Below are 16,673 nucleotides of genomic sequence, written 5' to 3' on the forward strand. Positions count from 1 at the left end.
ATGTTGTAGATCAATAGCTCGCGTATAGCTCCCCTGTTTTATTTTTGATATGTTCCTAGAGAAAAATAAGTTGAAAGATGTTAGTAGCAACGATGCGGACTGGGTCCCTGATCTGAGGATTATCCTCATTGCTGCACAAAAGAATTATGTCCTTGATGCACCACTAGGTGACAGACCTGTTGCAGGAGCAGATGCAGACATTATGAACGTTGCGCAAGCTCGATATGATGACTACTTAATAGTTTAGTGCGCCATGCTTTACTGCTTAGAACCGGGACTTAAAAATGTTTTGAATGCCACAGAGCATATGAGATGTTCCACGGGTTGAAATTGGCATTTCAGACTCATGCCCGTGTCGAGAGGTATGAGACCTCTGACAAGTACTTTGCCTACAAGATGGAGGAGAATAGCTCAGCTAGTGAGAATGTGCTCAGAATGTCTAGGTACTACAAATGCTTGAATCAAGTGGGAGTTAATCTTCCAGATAAGATAGTGATTGACAAAGTTCTCTAGTCACTATCACCAAGTTACTAGAACTTCATGATGAACTATAATGTGCAAGGGATAATGAAAACGAGTCCCGAGCTCTTCGCGATGCTGAAATCGGCGAAGGTAGAAATCAAGAAATAGCATCAAGTGTTGATGGTTAAACAAGACCACTAGTTTCAAGAAAAAGGTCAAGGAAAAGAAAGTGAACTTCAAGAAGAATGAAAAGCAAGTTGCCACTCCCGTGAAGAAGCCCAAAGCTAGACCTAAGCATGAAACTGAGTGCTTCTACTGCAAAGGAAATGGTCACTAGAAGCGGAACTACCCCAAATACTTGGCGGATAAGAAGGATGGCAAAGTGAACAAAAGTATATTTGATATACATGTTATTGATGTGTAGTTTACTAGTGTTCATAGTAACCCCAGGGTATTTGATACCAGTTCAGTTGCTAAGATTAGTAACTCGAAACAGGAATTACAAAATGAACAGAGACTAGTTGAGGGCGAGGTGACGATGTGTGTTGGAAGTGATTCCAAGGTTGATAAGATCACCATCGCATACTCCCTCTACCTTCGGGATTAGTGTTGAACCTAAATAAATGTTATTTGGTATTTGGGTTGAGCATGAATATGATTGGATCATGTTTATTGTAATACATTTATTCATTTAAGTCAGAGAATAATTGTTGTTCTGTTTACATGAATAAAACCTTCCATGGTCATACACCCAAGAGGTGTTTGTTTCGTCGGTTTTTGGCCGGGACCTGATTACAGCGATATCCATTACCCTTACGTGTGTTTGGTTTGAGTCAGGCTAGAATCCCAAACCACGTAATCGGTTACAGCGCTATACAAAAACGATTACGCCCACACCTGGCCGTTAAGCGATCCCATCCCCGATCCACCTTTCTCGCCCACGTCTGTTTCCTCTTCTTCCTCAACATCTTTTGCGTCTGCCTCGCACGATCCACCATGGATGCCGCCGCCGGAGCACCGCCGCCGCCGTTGTCGCCGTACCACCAGAGCTGCCGTCCACCGCCACGGCCGCGTCCGCTGCAGCCGTACCACCATGGCTGCCGTCCACTGCCGCGGCCGCCTCCGTTGCCGCCGTACCACCACGGTAGTCTCCATTACCGTTGTGCCGCCGGCCTCTGCAGCAAATCTGTCCTCAAACCACGCGTGCAACGTCCTCAGGTCTTGGTCGTGGAGCAGGAGAATCACGCAGGGGCAACCCTAATCGCAGTTTTCTTTTCTTGTCTCTTTGTTACCGTTACCTGAGTGAGTGAACCAAACAAACCAGCGACAGTCCCATTACAGCTGCAAATGCGGGGTAACCTCATTACGTTACCATTTACGTTAACGGAGACCCAACCAAACACCTCCCCAATGTGAATGGTTTATTGAATCTCGATCATAGTGATACACATATTCATAATATTGATGCCAATGTCAGGACCCCGATCCTAAGTCATACTGATCTAGCATGTAACACATCATATCACTTTGCGGCCTCACGCACGGTATTCCCACGGATGCCACCTTACCTGGCCCGGGACCGTTTGTGCCTTTTGGCTCACATATATGATAGTGTCACTAGCATCCATATGACACAGAACCCGGGCCGACATGGCTAGTCGTGAATCCAAAGTGGCACTAACTTACAGGGACAGGCATACATGACCCAGCAATGAACGTGTCGGTCATCAGCGAGTGAATCCGGGCTGTAGCAGCTGGGCTAATAGGACTCCGGAGAATCCGGGTTGTAGCAGGCTAACAGGACTCCGGTAGACACCGCGTGACATTTCCCCGAAGGGACAGACACAGGAACGAAGAAGGACACATGCCGGCCAGCCTAAGTGTTCCGGAGCAGTAGCAAGCTACCATGGCTCAGTGGAAGCACTAGGAGACATTTCCCCATAAGAGAGGCTACCAAGCATAAACAACTAGGTTGTCAGATCTCACACACACCAAGCATTTCAATAACATACAAACAATATGCTCGATATGTGCAAATACAACATGGCATCACAACATAACTCTATGACTCAAAGTATTTATTCATTAGGCTCTGAGGAGCCAGATATTACAAACATGGGTCTGATGACCCAGCATTCAAGTCATACAAGCAACAATCACAAGCGGAAGCTTCACTTGTCTGAGTACAGACAACTACAAAAGAAAAGGCTGAGAAGCCTGACTACCTACGAGACCCTGCCGAGGGCACAAGATCGGAGCTGAGGTAACAAGCTAAACGTCGAAGTCCACGCAGAACTACTAGCGAGACTGAAGTCTCTCTGCAAAAACATAAATTAAGCAAACGTGAGTACAAATGTACCCAGAAAGACTTACATCAGAACTAGCTACATATGCATCAGTATCAACAAAGGGGATGGTGGAGTTTAACTGCACCAAGCCAGCTTTGACTCGGTGGCTATCCTGAACTACGACTGCAAGTAACTCTTTTGAGGTGGCGCACACGAGTCCACATATTCACCATATCAATACACCACTATGGATCCGCTCCCGTCTCCCTACGAGAACGCCATCCATAGCACTCACGCTTATCTTGCGCATTTTAGAGTATCCACTTTCACTTGTCTATGAACTGTACAGGCAACCCAGAAGTCCTTTACCACAGACGCGACTATGTGAATGGATGATGTTAACCCTGCAGGGGTGTACTTCTTCACACATGCTCTCGCCACTTACCACCATGTACACGTTGTGTATCTCGGCAACCTTCAAGCGGAAGCCTGGCGAGGGAGTCGGCCACGACCTGACTAACCACACAAGTCTCTAGTCCAGGTTTATCGCCTATTCGGGTTCCATCCGCAAGGAGATCCGGCTGGGGTGTCACTCACGGCCCCAAACGATGAGAGCAGGGTTCCCGAGGCACCAAACAGGCGTCTTGGTACAACGTGCCTCGTGTCTCTACCGCATCATAGCCCATCCCTAGGGTCAGCGCTACGCACGGCCCCCAACACATATCCTACAAACACCAGAAACTAGTTGCAACTCCTGGACAGAGAACAAGGGCGATTAATAAGTCGAGAGACTCAATTAAGGATCCGAATGTGTGGTAGTAGTTGTTCATGGCTCACAAACACAGAACTCAGTTCCTGAGGACGGTTTCAATGAGACAACTCACCATGTACTCCTACATGGCCTCTCACCGCTACCTTTACCAAATCATGTTCACACACTTAGCTCTCAACAGTAGGACATGTTCACCACAGTCCAATTCATCCCCGATGAATCAGACCTGACTCAACTCTAGGCAGTAGCAGGCATGACAACAAGCATGAATGAGTAGGCACATCAGGGCTCAAACAACTCCTACTCATGCTAGTGGGTTTCATCTATTTACTGTGGCAATGACAGGTCATGCAGAGGAAAGGGGTTCAACTACCGCAGCATGTAATAGTTGAAGTGTTGTTGTCCTAATGCAGTAAAAGAGAGCAGGAGCGAGAGAGTGGGATTGTATCGGAATGAACAAGGGGGTTTTGCTTGCCTGGCACTTCTGAAGATAGTATAGTTCTTCATCGGTGTCATCGATCTCATCGTCGGAACCACGTCTACTGAGAGGGGACAAATACCGGCAATAGAGAAGGAACACAATCAATGCAATGCAACAATATGATGCATGAATGTGGCATGGCAATATGCTGTGATTTGAGCCAATGTAGCTGGTAACAATTTAAATGAAGTCCATATGAACCAAGGGTTCATATGCAAACTCCATATCAAGCATTTAAAATGCCATTATCATGTTTTGATTTAAACAACAATGTTAAGTTGCTTTATCATGCATGAAACTAGTACCAATGGATAGATTGGATTTTTCTGATCATTTTTCATATATAAATCTTTTCATTTTGAGTTACAGATTATTTCCTACGATTTTCTGAAGTTTATAACATTTTCTGGAATTTTCAGATTTGTTTCTAAACAAGAAAATACCAGGAAATGTGTTTATGACGTGAGCACTGCTTCAGGCTTGCGTCAGCAAATCAACATAGTTAAAACAGACATGTGGGTCCCACGTGTCATGGACACACTAGATAACAAAGGGTTAATTTAACTTAGACTAATCTAACCTGTGGTTTAATTAGTGTGCGGGGCCCATATGTCTGTGGCACATGGAGGGTTAATTAGTGGCTTAAACAGGGGGTTAACCAGTGGCTTAACGCCGGCGATACCCCGACGCGGCGGCGGCTCGGCAGAGTGGCGGTAGATGCTGCGGCTGGCTGCAGTGAGGACACCAGGAGAGAGCCCTCGCTCGCCCGCATCCAGCGGTGCACGCAGCTGGGCGCAGGGAGGCCGGGGTCGACGGCGGTGACCACTTGGGAGCGGCCGGAGTTCGGGAGCAGTCGGGTTTGGCGCTAGAGAGCGTGGGAGGGGAGCTGCTGGTGGCTACGGGTTCGTGGAGATGTGCTGAGCACACTGGTGTTCTCGGGCACGGGCTGTAGTGGCCATGGCCGCGTTTGCGTCATCGCCGGCGGCAAGGAGCTCACGGCTTCGGTGGAACTACGACCTAGGCGAGGCAACGAGCGCATAAGTAAGGTGGGGACGGCGTAGGAGCTCACAGCGTGTCGGATGATCAATTCAGCCGGCTCGGGGGAGGCTTGGGGACGACGGGGCGACGATGGCGATCTCTGTCAGCCGACGGTGAAGATGACGATGATGACAACGAAGAGGAGCTTTCCGGCTTGTTTCCTTCGGTGTGGAGGTGTGGTGATCGACGGCGGAGATGCCGGACATGGCGTGGGGGCGAACGGGGGGCGATGGCCACGTGGGTGAAGCACGGCGACGGCGGAGCGCTCTCAGGTGAGCTCGGGGAAGGGGGCTAGAGGGCGAGGGAGAGAGCAGAGAGTGAGGGAGAAGAACCAGGGGGCTTTGGGCGTCTCCAGGCGCTCGAACGAGGGCGGGGAGGAAGCAGGAGGTGGAAGCAGGAGGTAACCAGGGCAAGCGCGTGGCGGCACACACCTCCCTGCCTGCCTGGCGGGACGTGGCAAGTGACTGGCACTGGGCCAGCACAGTGCTGGGCCGGCCAGTGGGCTGCCAGGTACTCTGTCTCTCACTCTGTCTTCTATTTTGTTTCTCTTTTCTATTTTTTGCAGTTTGTTTGCGATTTAGTTTTAACACCAAATCAACTTTAAACTTCTTGAAAATAATTGTGCTAACTAAGTGGACTTATCCAAAGCCACACAACAATTTACAGAATTATTGAACATATATGTATTATAGAATAAATATAGATCCAATTCAGATAGTTATTGAATTAATTTCAAATACCCAAAATAAATATTTCTGAGACTCCAAAAATATTGGTTTGAATTTTACCTCTTGCCAATATTTTTATAGAATAACAGGAACATTTTCTTGGACTCATTTGAAAAGATTTTAATGTTGATTATTTCTGAAGTGATTTCTGAGGGTTTCAACTAACCTCAATTCAACTTTCAGAATTTAGACATGATGCATGATGCTCTCAAATGCAACTAATAGCAAGCAAAATCTAGGGTTGTGACAGCCAAAAGATGCAAAGTTAATAATGACAGTGCAACATACTTGTGGCACTGCCGTTTAAGTCATATTGGTGTAAATCGCATGAAGAAACTCCATGCGGATGGACTTTTGAAATCACTTGATTATGAATCATTTGATACTTGCGAACCATGCCTCATGGGCAAGATGACTAAAACTCCATTGTCTGGAACAATGGAGCGAGCCAATGACTTATTGGAAATAATACATACCGATGTATGCGGACCAATGAGTGTTGAGGCACGCGGCGGGTATCATTATTTTCTGACCTTCAAAGATGATTCGAGCAAATATGGGTATATCTACCTAATGAAACACAAGTGTGAAACATTTGAAATGTTCAAAGAATTTCAGAGTGAAGTGGAGAATCATCATAACAAGAAAATAAAGTTTCTACGATCTGATCGCGGAGGCGAATATTTGAGTTACGAGTTTGGTCTTCATTAAAAACAATGTGGAATAGTTTCACAACTCACGCCACCTGGAACACCACAGCGTAATGGTGTGGCCGAACATCGTAACTGTACTTTATTAGATATGGTGTGATCTATGATATCTCTTACCGATTTACCACTATCGTTTTGGGGTTATGCATTAGAGACAACAACAACAACAACAACAACAACAACAACAACAACAACAACAACAACAACAACAACAACAACAACAACAACAAAAAGCCTCTAGTCCCAAACAAGTTGGGGTAGGCTAGAGGTGAAACCCATAAGATCTTGCAACCAACTCATGGCTCTGGCACATGGATAGCAAGCTTCCACGCACCCCTGTCCATAGCTAGCTCTTTGGTGATACTCCAATCCTTCAGGTCTCTCTTAACGGACTCCTCCCATGTCAAATTTGGTCTACCCCGCCCTCTCTTGACATTCTCCGCACGCTTTAGCCGCCCGCTATGCACTGGAGCTTCTGGAGGCCTGCGCTGAATATGCCCAAACCATCTCAGACGATGTTGGACAAGCTTCTCCTCAATTGGTGCTACCCCAACTCTATCTCGTATATCATCATTCCGGACTCGATCCTTCCTCGTGTGGCCACACATCCATCTCAACATACGCATCTCCGCCACACCTAACTGTTGAACATGTCGCCTTTTAGTCGGCCAACACTCCGCGCCATACAACATTGCGGGTCGAACCGCCGTCCTGTAGAACTTGCCTTTTAGCTTTTGTGGCACTCTCTTGTCACAGAGAATGCCAGAAGCTTGGCGCCACTTCATCCATCCAGCTTTGATTCGATGGTTCACATCTTCATCAATACCCCCATCCTCCTGCAACATTGACCCCAAATACCGAAAGGTGTCCTTCCGAGGTACCACCTGGCCATCAAGGCTAACCTCCTCCTCCTCACACCTAGTAGTACTGAAACCACACATCATGTACTCGGTTTTAGTTCTACTAAGCCTAAACCCTTTCGATTCCAAGGTTTGTCTCCATAACTCTAACTTCCTATTTACCCCCGTCCGACTATCGTCAACTAGCACCACATCATCCGCAAAGAGCATACACCATGGGATATCTCCTTGTATATCCCTTGTGACCTCATCCATCACCAATGCAAAAAGATAAGGGCTCAAAGCTGACCCCTGATGCAGTCCTATCTTAATCGGGAAGTTATCGGTGTCGACATCACTTGTTCGAACACTTGTCACAACATTATCGTACATGTCCTTGATGAGGGTAATGTACTTTGCTGGGACTTTGTGTTTCTCCAAGGCCCACCACATGACATTCCGCGGTATCTTATCATAGGCCTTCTCCAAGTCAATGAACACCATATGCAAGTCCTTCTTTTGCTCCCTATATCTCTCCATAAGTTGTCGTACCAAGAAAATGGCTTCCATGGTCGACCTCCCAGGCATGAAACCAAACTGATTTTTGGTCACGCTTGTCATTCTTCTTAAGCGGTGCTCAGTGACTCTCTCCCATAGCTTCATTGCATGGCTCATCAGCTTAATTCCACGGTAATTAGTACAACTCTGAACATCCCCCTTGTTCTTGAAGATTGGTACCAATATACTCCGTCTCCATTCTTCTGGCATCTTGTTTGCCCGAAAAACGAGGTTGAAAAGCTTGGTTAGCCATACTATCGCTATGTCCCCGAGACCTTTCCACACCTCAATGGGGATACAATCAGGGCCCATCGCCTTGCCTCCTTTCATCCTTTTTAAAGCCTCCTTCACCTCAGACTCCTGGATTCGCCGCACAAAACGCATGCTGGTCTCATCAAAGGAGTCGTCCAGTTCAATGGTAGAACTCTCATTCTCCCCATTGAACAGCTTGTCGAAATACTGCCGCCATCTATGCTTAATCTCCTCGTCCTTCACCAAGAGTTGGCCTGCTCCGTCCTTGATGCATTTGACTTGGCCAATATCCCTCGTCTTCCTCTCTCGGATCTTGGCCATCTTATAGATGTCCCTTTCACCTTCCTTCATGCCTAACCGTTGGTAGAGGTCCTCATATGCCCGACCCCTTGCTTCACCAACAGCTCGCTTTGAGGCCTTCTTTGACATCTTGTACTTCTCTATATTGTCTGCACTCCTATCCAGGTATAGGCGTCTGAAGCAATCTTTCTTCTCTTTAATCGCGTTCTGGACATCATCATTCCACCACCAGGTATCCTTATTTTCGCTTCTCCTTCCCCTGGACACTCCAAACTCCTCCGAGGCCACCTTATGAATGCAAGTCACCATCTTCATCCACACATTGTCCGCATCCCCTCCTTCCTCCCAAGGGCCCTCCTTAATGACCCTCTCCTTGAACACCTGAGCTACCTCCCCCTTGAGCTTCCACCACTTCGTTCTAGCGACTTTGGCACGCTTATCCCGTTGGACACGAATCCGAAAGCAGAAGTCAGCAACCACCAGCTTATGCTGGGGTACAACACTCTCTCCAGGTATCACCTTACAGTCTAGGCATGCACGCCCATCTTCTCTTCTCGAGAGGATGAAATCAATCTGGCTAGAGTGTTGGCCACTACTAAAAGTCACCAGATGTGATTCTCTCTTTCTAAAGAGGGTGTTAGCTACAATCATGTTGTAGGCTAGAGCAAAGCTTAAGACATCTTCTCCTTCTTGATTCCTGATGCCATAGCCAAAGCCCCCATGCGCCCCTTCAAAGCCTGTGTTAGATGTACCCACGTGGCCATTGAGGTCTCCTCCTATGAAGAGCTTCTCACCAATCGGTACACTCCTAACCATGTCTTCCAGGCCTTCCCAGAACTCCCTCTTGGTGTTCTCATTGTGGCCTACTTGCGGGGCATACGCGCTGATAACATTGAGAACCAAGTCCTCAACTACCAGCTTGACCAGGATAATCCGGTCCCCACATCTCTTGACGTCTACCACTCCATACTTGAGGCTCTTGTTGATCAAGATGCCTACGCCATTTCTGTTTGCAGCCGTCCCCGTGTACCACAGCTTGAAGCCGGTATCCTCCACCTCCTTCGCCTTCTGTCCTCTCCATTTGGTTTCTTGGACGCAAAGGATATCAACACCTCTCCTCACCGCAGCATCAACTAGCTCCCGAAGCTTCCCTGTCAGAGACCCTACGTTCTAGCTACCTAAGCGAATCCTCCTAGGCTCGGCTAGCTTCCTTACCCTTCGCACTCGTCGAGTCAAATGCGAAGACCCTTGCTCATTTTCCACTACACCCGGGCGCCGATGTAGCGCGCCACTAAGGATGCGACGACCCGATCCTCGCTCACTTGCCACCGTATCCGGATCAAGATACGGCGCGCCACTTGGGGGTGACGGCCCGGCCCTTGCCCATTTTCCACCACACCCGGGTTCCGATGTGGCGCGTCGCTGAGAGGGTTACGCCCCAACGAAAATCTTTTGGGTTTCATCTCCATAAGAGTGGCTGAGTTTTTACGTTGGCTCGCCAAGCCTATCACAACCCTCCACCTTTACCCGGGCTTGGGACCGGCTATGTTGAGACAACATAGGCGGAGTTGCATTAGAGACAACTGCATTCACGTTAAACAGGGCACCGTCTAAATCCGTTGAGACGACACCGTATGAACTGTGGTTTGGCAACAAACCTAAGCTGTCGTTTCTTAAAGTTTGGGGTTGCGATGCTTATGTGAAAAAGCTTCAGCCTGATAAGCTCGAACCCAAATCGGAGAAGTGCGTCTTCATAGGATACCCAAAAGAAACTGTTGGGTACACCTTCTACCATTGATCCAAAGGCAAGATCTTTGTTGCTAAGAATGGGTCCTTTCTAGAGAAGGAGTTTCTCTCGAAAGAAGTGAGTGGGAGGAAAGTAGAACTTGATGAGGTAATTGTACATTCTCTCAATTTGGAAAGTAGCACATCAGAGGAATCCATTCTCGTGATGCCTACACCAACTAGAGAGGAAGTTAATGATGATGATCATGAAACTTCAGATCAAGTTACTACTGGACCTCGTAGGTCGAATAGAGCATGTTCCGCACTAGAGTGGTAGGTAATCCTGTTCTGAAGGTCATGTTACTAGACCATGACGAACCTATGAACTATGAGGAAGCGATGATGAGCCTAGATTCCGATAAATGGCTTGAAGCCATGAAATCTGAGATAGAATCCATATATAAGAACAAAGTGTGGACTTTGGTGGACTTGCCCGATGATCGGCAAGCCATTAAGAATAAATGGATCCTCAAGAGGAAGATGGACGCTGATGGTAGTGTTACCATCTACAAAGCTCGAATTGTCGCAAAAGGCTTTCGACAAGTTCAAGGTGTTGACTGCGATGAGTTTTTCTCACTCGTATAGATGCTTAAGACTATTAGAATCATGTTAGCAATTGCCGCATTTTATGAAATCTGGCAAATGGATATCAAAACTGCATTCCTTAATGGATTTATTAAAGAAGAGTTGTATATGATACAACCAGAAGGTTTTGTCAATCCTAAAGGTACTAACAAAATGTGCAAGCTCCAGCGATCCATCTATGGACTGGTGCAAGAATCTCGGAATTGGAATATACGCTTTGATGAGTTGATCAAAGCATATAGTTTTATACAGACTTGCGGTGAAGCCTGTATTTACAAGAAAGTGCGTGGGAGCACTACAACCTTTCTGATAAGTATATGTGAATGACATATTGTTGATCGGAAATGATGTAGAATTTTTTAGAAAGCATAAAGGAGTGTTTGAAAGGAGTTTTTCAAAGAAAGACCTCGGTGAAGCTGCTTACATATTGGGCATCAAGATCTATAGAGATAGATCAAAATGCTTGATAAGACTTTCGATGAGTACATACCTTGATAAGAGTTTGAAGGAGTTCAAAATGGACCAGTCAAAGAAGGAGTTCTTGCCTGAGTTGTAAGGTATGAAGTTGAGTAATACTCAAAACCCGACCACGACAAAAGATAGAGAGAGAATGAAAGTCATTCCCTATGCCTCAACCATAGGTTCTATAAAGTATGCCATGCTGTATACCAGACCTATTGTGTACCTTGCCATGAGTTTGGCAAAGGGGTACAATAGTGATCCAGGAATAGATCATTGGACAGCGGTCAAAATTATCCTTAGAAGACTAAGGAAATATTTCTTGGTTATGGAGGCGATAAAGAGTTCGTCGTAAAGAGTTACATTGATGCAAGTTTTGATACCGATCTGGATGACTCTGAGTCTCAATCTGGATACATATTGAAAGTGGGAGCAATTAGCTAGAGTAGCTCTGTGCAGAGCATAGTAGACATAGAAATTTGCAAAATACATACGGATCTGAATGTGGTAGACCCGTTGACTAAACTTCTCTCACAAGCAAAACATGATCACACCTTAGTACTCTTTGGATGCTAATCACATAGCGATGTGAACTAAATTATTGACTCTAGTAAACCCTTTGGGTGTTGGTCACATGGCAATGTGAACTATGGGTGTTAATCTCATAAAGATGTGAACTATTAGTGTTAAATCACATGGCAAAGTGAACTAGATTATTGACTCTAGTGCAAGTGGGAGACTGACGGAAATATGCCCTAGAGGCAATAATAAAGTTGTTATTTTATATTTCCTTACATCATGATAAAAGTTTATTATTCATGCTAGAATTGTATTAACCGGAAACTTGATACATGTGTGGATACATAGACAAAACACAGTGTCCCTAGTAAGCCTCTACTAGACTAGCACGTTAATCAAAGATGGTTAAGTTTCCTAACCATAGACATGAGTTGTCATTTGGTAAACGGGATCACATCATTAGGAGAATGATGTGATGGACATGACCCATCCGTTAGCTTATCATAATGATCGTTAAGTTTTATTGCTATTGTTTTCTTCATGACTTATACATATTCCTTTGACTATGGGATTATGCAACTCCCGGATACCGGAGGAATAACTTGTGTGCTATCAAACGTCACAACGTAATCGGGTGATCATAAAGATGCTCTACAGGTATCTCCGAAGGTGTTTGTTCGGTTGGTATAGATTGAGATTAGGATTTGGCACTCCGAGTATCGGAGAGGTATCTCTGGGCCCTCTCGGTAATGCACATAATGATATGCCTTGCAAGCAATGTGACTAATGTGTTAGTTGCGGGATGATGCATTACGGAACAATTAAAGAGAATTGCCGGATTGAACTAGGTATGAAGATACCGACGATCGAATCTCGGGCAAGTAACATACCGATGACAAAGGGAATTACGTATGTTGTCATTGCGGTACGACCGATAAAGATCTTCGTAGAATATGTAGGAACCAATATGAGCATCCAGGTTCTGCTGTTGGTTATTGACCGGAGAGGTGTCTCGGTCATGTCTACATAGTTCTCGAACCCGTAGGGTCCGCACGCTTAACATTCGATGACGATTTTGTATTATATGAGTTATGTGATTTGGTGACCGAATGTTGTTCGGAGGCCCAGATGATATCACGGACATGATGAGGAGTCTCGAAATGGTCGATAGGTAAAGATTCATATATAGGACGATAGTATTTGGACACCGGAAGTGTTCCGGGGGTACCGGGTACATATCGGGTCACCGAAAGGGGTTCCGGACTACCCCCGGCAAACTATATGGGCCAAGAGGGGAAACGCAGCAGCCAACATGGGCTGTTGCGCCCCCCTTGCTGGCCGAATAGGAAGGGGGAAGGAAAAGGGGAAGAGAGAAGTAAGGGGAGGCAATTCGCCCCCCCTTCCTTCCCTCCTCTCTCTCCCTTCCTTCCCTCTCCGGAAAATATGGTAATGGGGGGCCGAATTGGACAAGGCCCCCAAGTAGGATTCCTCCTACCTGGGGCGACCCATGGCTGTCCCCCTACCCCTCCCACTTATATATATATGTGGGGAGGGGGCGCCTAGAACACACAACAAACATTGTTAGCCGTGTGCGGCGCCCCCCTCCACAATTTACGCCTCCGGTCATATTCACGTAGTGCTTAGGCGAAGCCCTGCGCGGATCACTTCACCATCACCGTCACCACGCCGTCATGCTGACGGAACTCTCCCTCAACACTTTGCTGGATCAAGAGTTCGCGGGACGTCATCGAGCTGAATGTGTACAGAACTCGGAGGTGCCGTACGTTCGGTGCTTGATCGGTCGGAACAAAAAGAAGTTCGACTACATCAACCGCGTTGTCAAACGCTTCCGCTTTCGGTCTACGAGGGTACGTGGACACACTCTCCCCCTATCGTTGCTATGCATCTCCTAGATAGATCTTGCGTGAGTGTAGGATTTTTTTTGAAATTGCATGCTACGTTTCCCAACAGCATCTAGATCAAACCCTAGCTGCAGCTCTGATCTAGCTAAAGGAACAGAGAGAAAGGGGGATTGAACTCACAGAGGCCATGGCTGCAGCTCGAGGACAAGGGGGGGGGCGGTCGTGGAAGATCAACGCCGGCCGGTGAAGGAGGGCCGACACCGCGGACCGCCGGCCGATGAAGATGCGCCAATTACCTGCTCGTCGGTGCCGATGCACGTCGGCGGGAAAGCTCGAACGGAGGGAGAATGGTGGCGGGAGTTGGGGCGGTGAGGGAGGGGGCTAAATAGGTGTGGACTCGGCGGGAGGTGAGCCGAAATCCTCCCGCCGATTTTTCGGCGACGCGGGCGAGCTCGCACCATCTCCCTGGTCGCACGAGGAGAGAAGCGCGTCGCCCTCCCCCAGTAAGCGGAGGTGGAGTGAACAATGAACCTCGGATTGCCGATACTGCAGAGCAAATTTATGCGCCGACTGCCGGATTAATATTTTTTTTGCGATCAGATATGTAAAAACTATGCATACTTATCTCTTTTTAGTTTGATCGGGTGCATTTGAATTTCAATTGACAGGACCTAAACGGACATTTAGGATACAGTTTTGGATGGCCAGCTCCCATATCAGTCTGTTAACTCATCCCAACCAATCTTTGGACAGATACGTTGTTGTCCGATTTAGGGATCAACGTTAGAGATGGCCTAAAGCTGTTTTTATAAAGAGAGAAAGAGTTACGGAGTTGTTTTCTTCGAGGCGGTGACTCCGGCTCCGTGTTAAACTGTTAGAGCATCTACAGTTACATATGACAAATCCGGTCCCTCAAAAGCCCGCAGACGCGCTCAGGCGCATCCGTGGCAGTGACCGAGCACACCTTATATTTCATTTGTTGCATTCGGATATCTCATACTCGATTCTTATATCCATACAAAGACAAGACATGTGAAAGGAAAATAGAACCTACGTACTACGTCAATCCTACCTACTCCTCGTCGGAGATCACGATGATCTCCGTGCCCAGCTCCGGTAGCATGGGTGGCAGCTGCAGCTCCGGCTCCTCCGGCTGCTCCGCTCCGGCCTCCTCCGCGTCGAGCTCGGACTTAGAAAATGCCGAGCCGGAGCTGCTTGGCATTGAGCCTCCGAAGCCGTCGGGCCATCGTCTCCGCCTCTGTCATTTTTTTAAACCTGGACCATAGAACAATCATTCTACGGTATTTTCAATGTATTCAAATAAAAAGTTGCATATACAAGTGAGATTACAATGGGAAAATCATCCAATTCTAGTTCTAGGCATCATAGATATCATTTTATAGCTGCTGAACTATCCAACTTTCAATCTGTTATACCTTGGCTTGTTTAGCTCTTAGTTTGACGTTCTAAAGGCCTTCCTTGAGATAGAAGTTCCAAGAGTTGAGGTGTGGTGGTGCAGATCTGAAGATTTTATCATTTCGTACCATCCAAGTACTCCAGCAACCCATGATTGTTATCTCCATAGCAATATCTTTGGGAAGTTTGCAGAAGGTCAGAAGGATCTCATCATATGCTCATATGCCTCATTGCTTGGTGGGTATTAGATGTGACCAACATCTGATAGAAAATGGGCAATTCCAAAACAGATGGATCAAAGTTTCTTCCGTTGCATCTGTGCATAAAGCACAGTTATAGTCCTCCAAGTACATATTCCTGTGCTGCAATAAGTTCCTTGTACTCACTCTATCATGCAATAAGAGCCAAAAGAATATCTTGTGTCTGAGTCTGCAGGCAGTGTTCCATAGCAGTTTGAAGATGAAATGAGCTTCATTCTTCCCACAGATGCTCTTGTACATCTTCATAGAGGAGTATTGGGGAGAGGTCCATGAATATGTCCATCTGTCATTGTCTTCAGTAGATTCTGTGCTGCGCATTTGGTTCTGAATGGAAATGTATTATGTGTAAGCCTGTTGTGAAAGTGGCATGTGGAACAGTTGACTGAATTCCAGTTGTTCCAGAGCTTTAGCCAATGTGATTTCTTTGTTGATAACAAATGAGAATAGCTCAGGGGACTTGTTTTGTAGAGTCTTCCCCATCCCCACTTATCTGTCCAGAAAAGTGCAGTGTCCCCATTACCAGGCTTACATATGGCATGTTTCTTGAAAGTGGGCAGAGTTTTTAGAATTGCTTTCCACCAAAAAGATCCCACCATTTTCTCACCTGAGAGACTGTTCTGATAATGAGCTTCCCAGATGACCTTGACCCAGGGTGTATTCTCTTTGTTGAAGAACTTGTGTAAGAATTCATGAGCAGTGCCTGATTATGTGCATGAATATTCAGAACCCCAAACCCCCTTGTGTTTTTGGCTGACAAACCTTGTCCCAGGAAATAAGAAAATGGTGACCGCGCTCGGTGGCATGCCCACTCGAAGAGACGGCCTCCTCGTCGAGCACCCGGCGGTGGTGGGCGAATTGCGCAGACCCGTCGGACCCGCCCGCCATCTCCCTAGCCCTCTGCCTCTCACGGCGGACAGCTCGTGCCTCCGACTCCGGAGTCCGCATCCGCGGTGTCGGCTGAGCGGGCACTAGAACCCAGCGCTGCCCGCGCGGAGCAACGGCCGGAGGTGGAAGAGGCCATCAGGCGGGAGGGGCAGATCTGGCAGGCCTCGCAGATCCACGTGCGGGGCGGGAAGGGCCGGCGCCGGCATCGGCGCTGGCGCGACGGGCGACAGGGGACATCGCACCGGACCCGGAGCTGCCACCCGTGTCAACCCTCGAGCGCGATACGGAGCGCCAGCTCTTCCTCGTCTCTGGAGCTGCCGTCGGAGTGGCTGCCAGTGCTGGACATGCTCGCTGGTGCAAAGGATTTGGCAGATTGGGGAAATGGGAGCGTCGAGAAGGGAAGGGGAGGGGAGGGGAGCGGAGCGGAGTAAGCTAGGGTTTTTGCCGGATGGGGTTTTTTGTGGGGTCGGGGTG

The sequence above is a fragment of the Triticum aestivum genome, chromosome 1D (genome assembly GCF_018294505.1).
Source record: "Triticum aestivum cultivar Chinese Spring chromosome 1D, IWGSC CS RefSeq v2.1, whole genome shotgun sequence".
NCBI classification, from domain to species: domain Eukaryota; kingdom Viridiplantae; phylum Streptophyta; class Magnoliopsida; order Poales; family Poaceae; genus Triticum; species Triticum aestivum.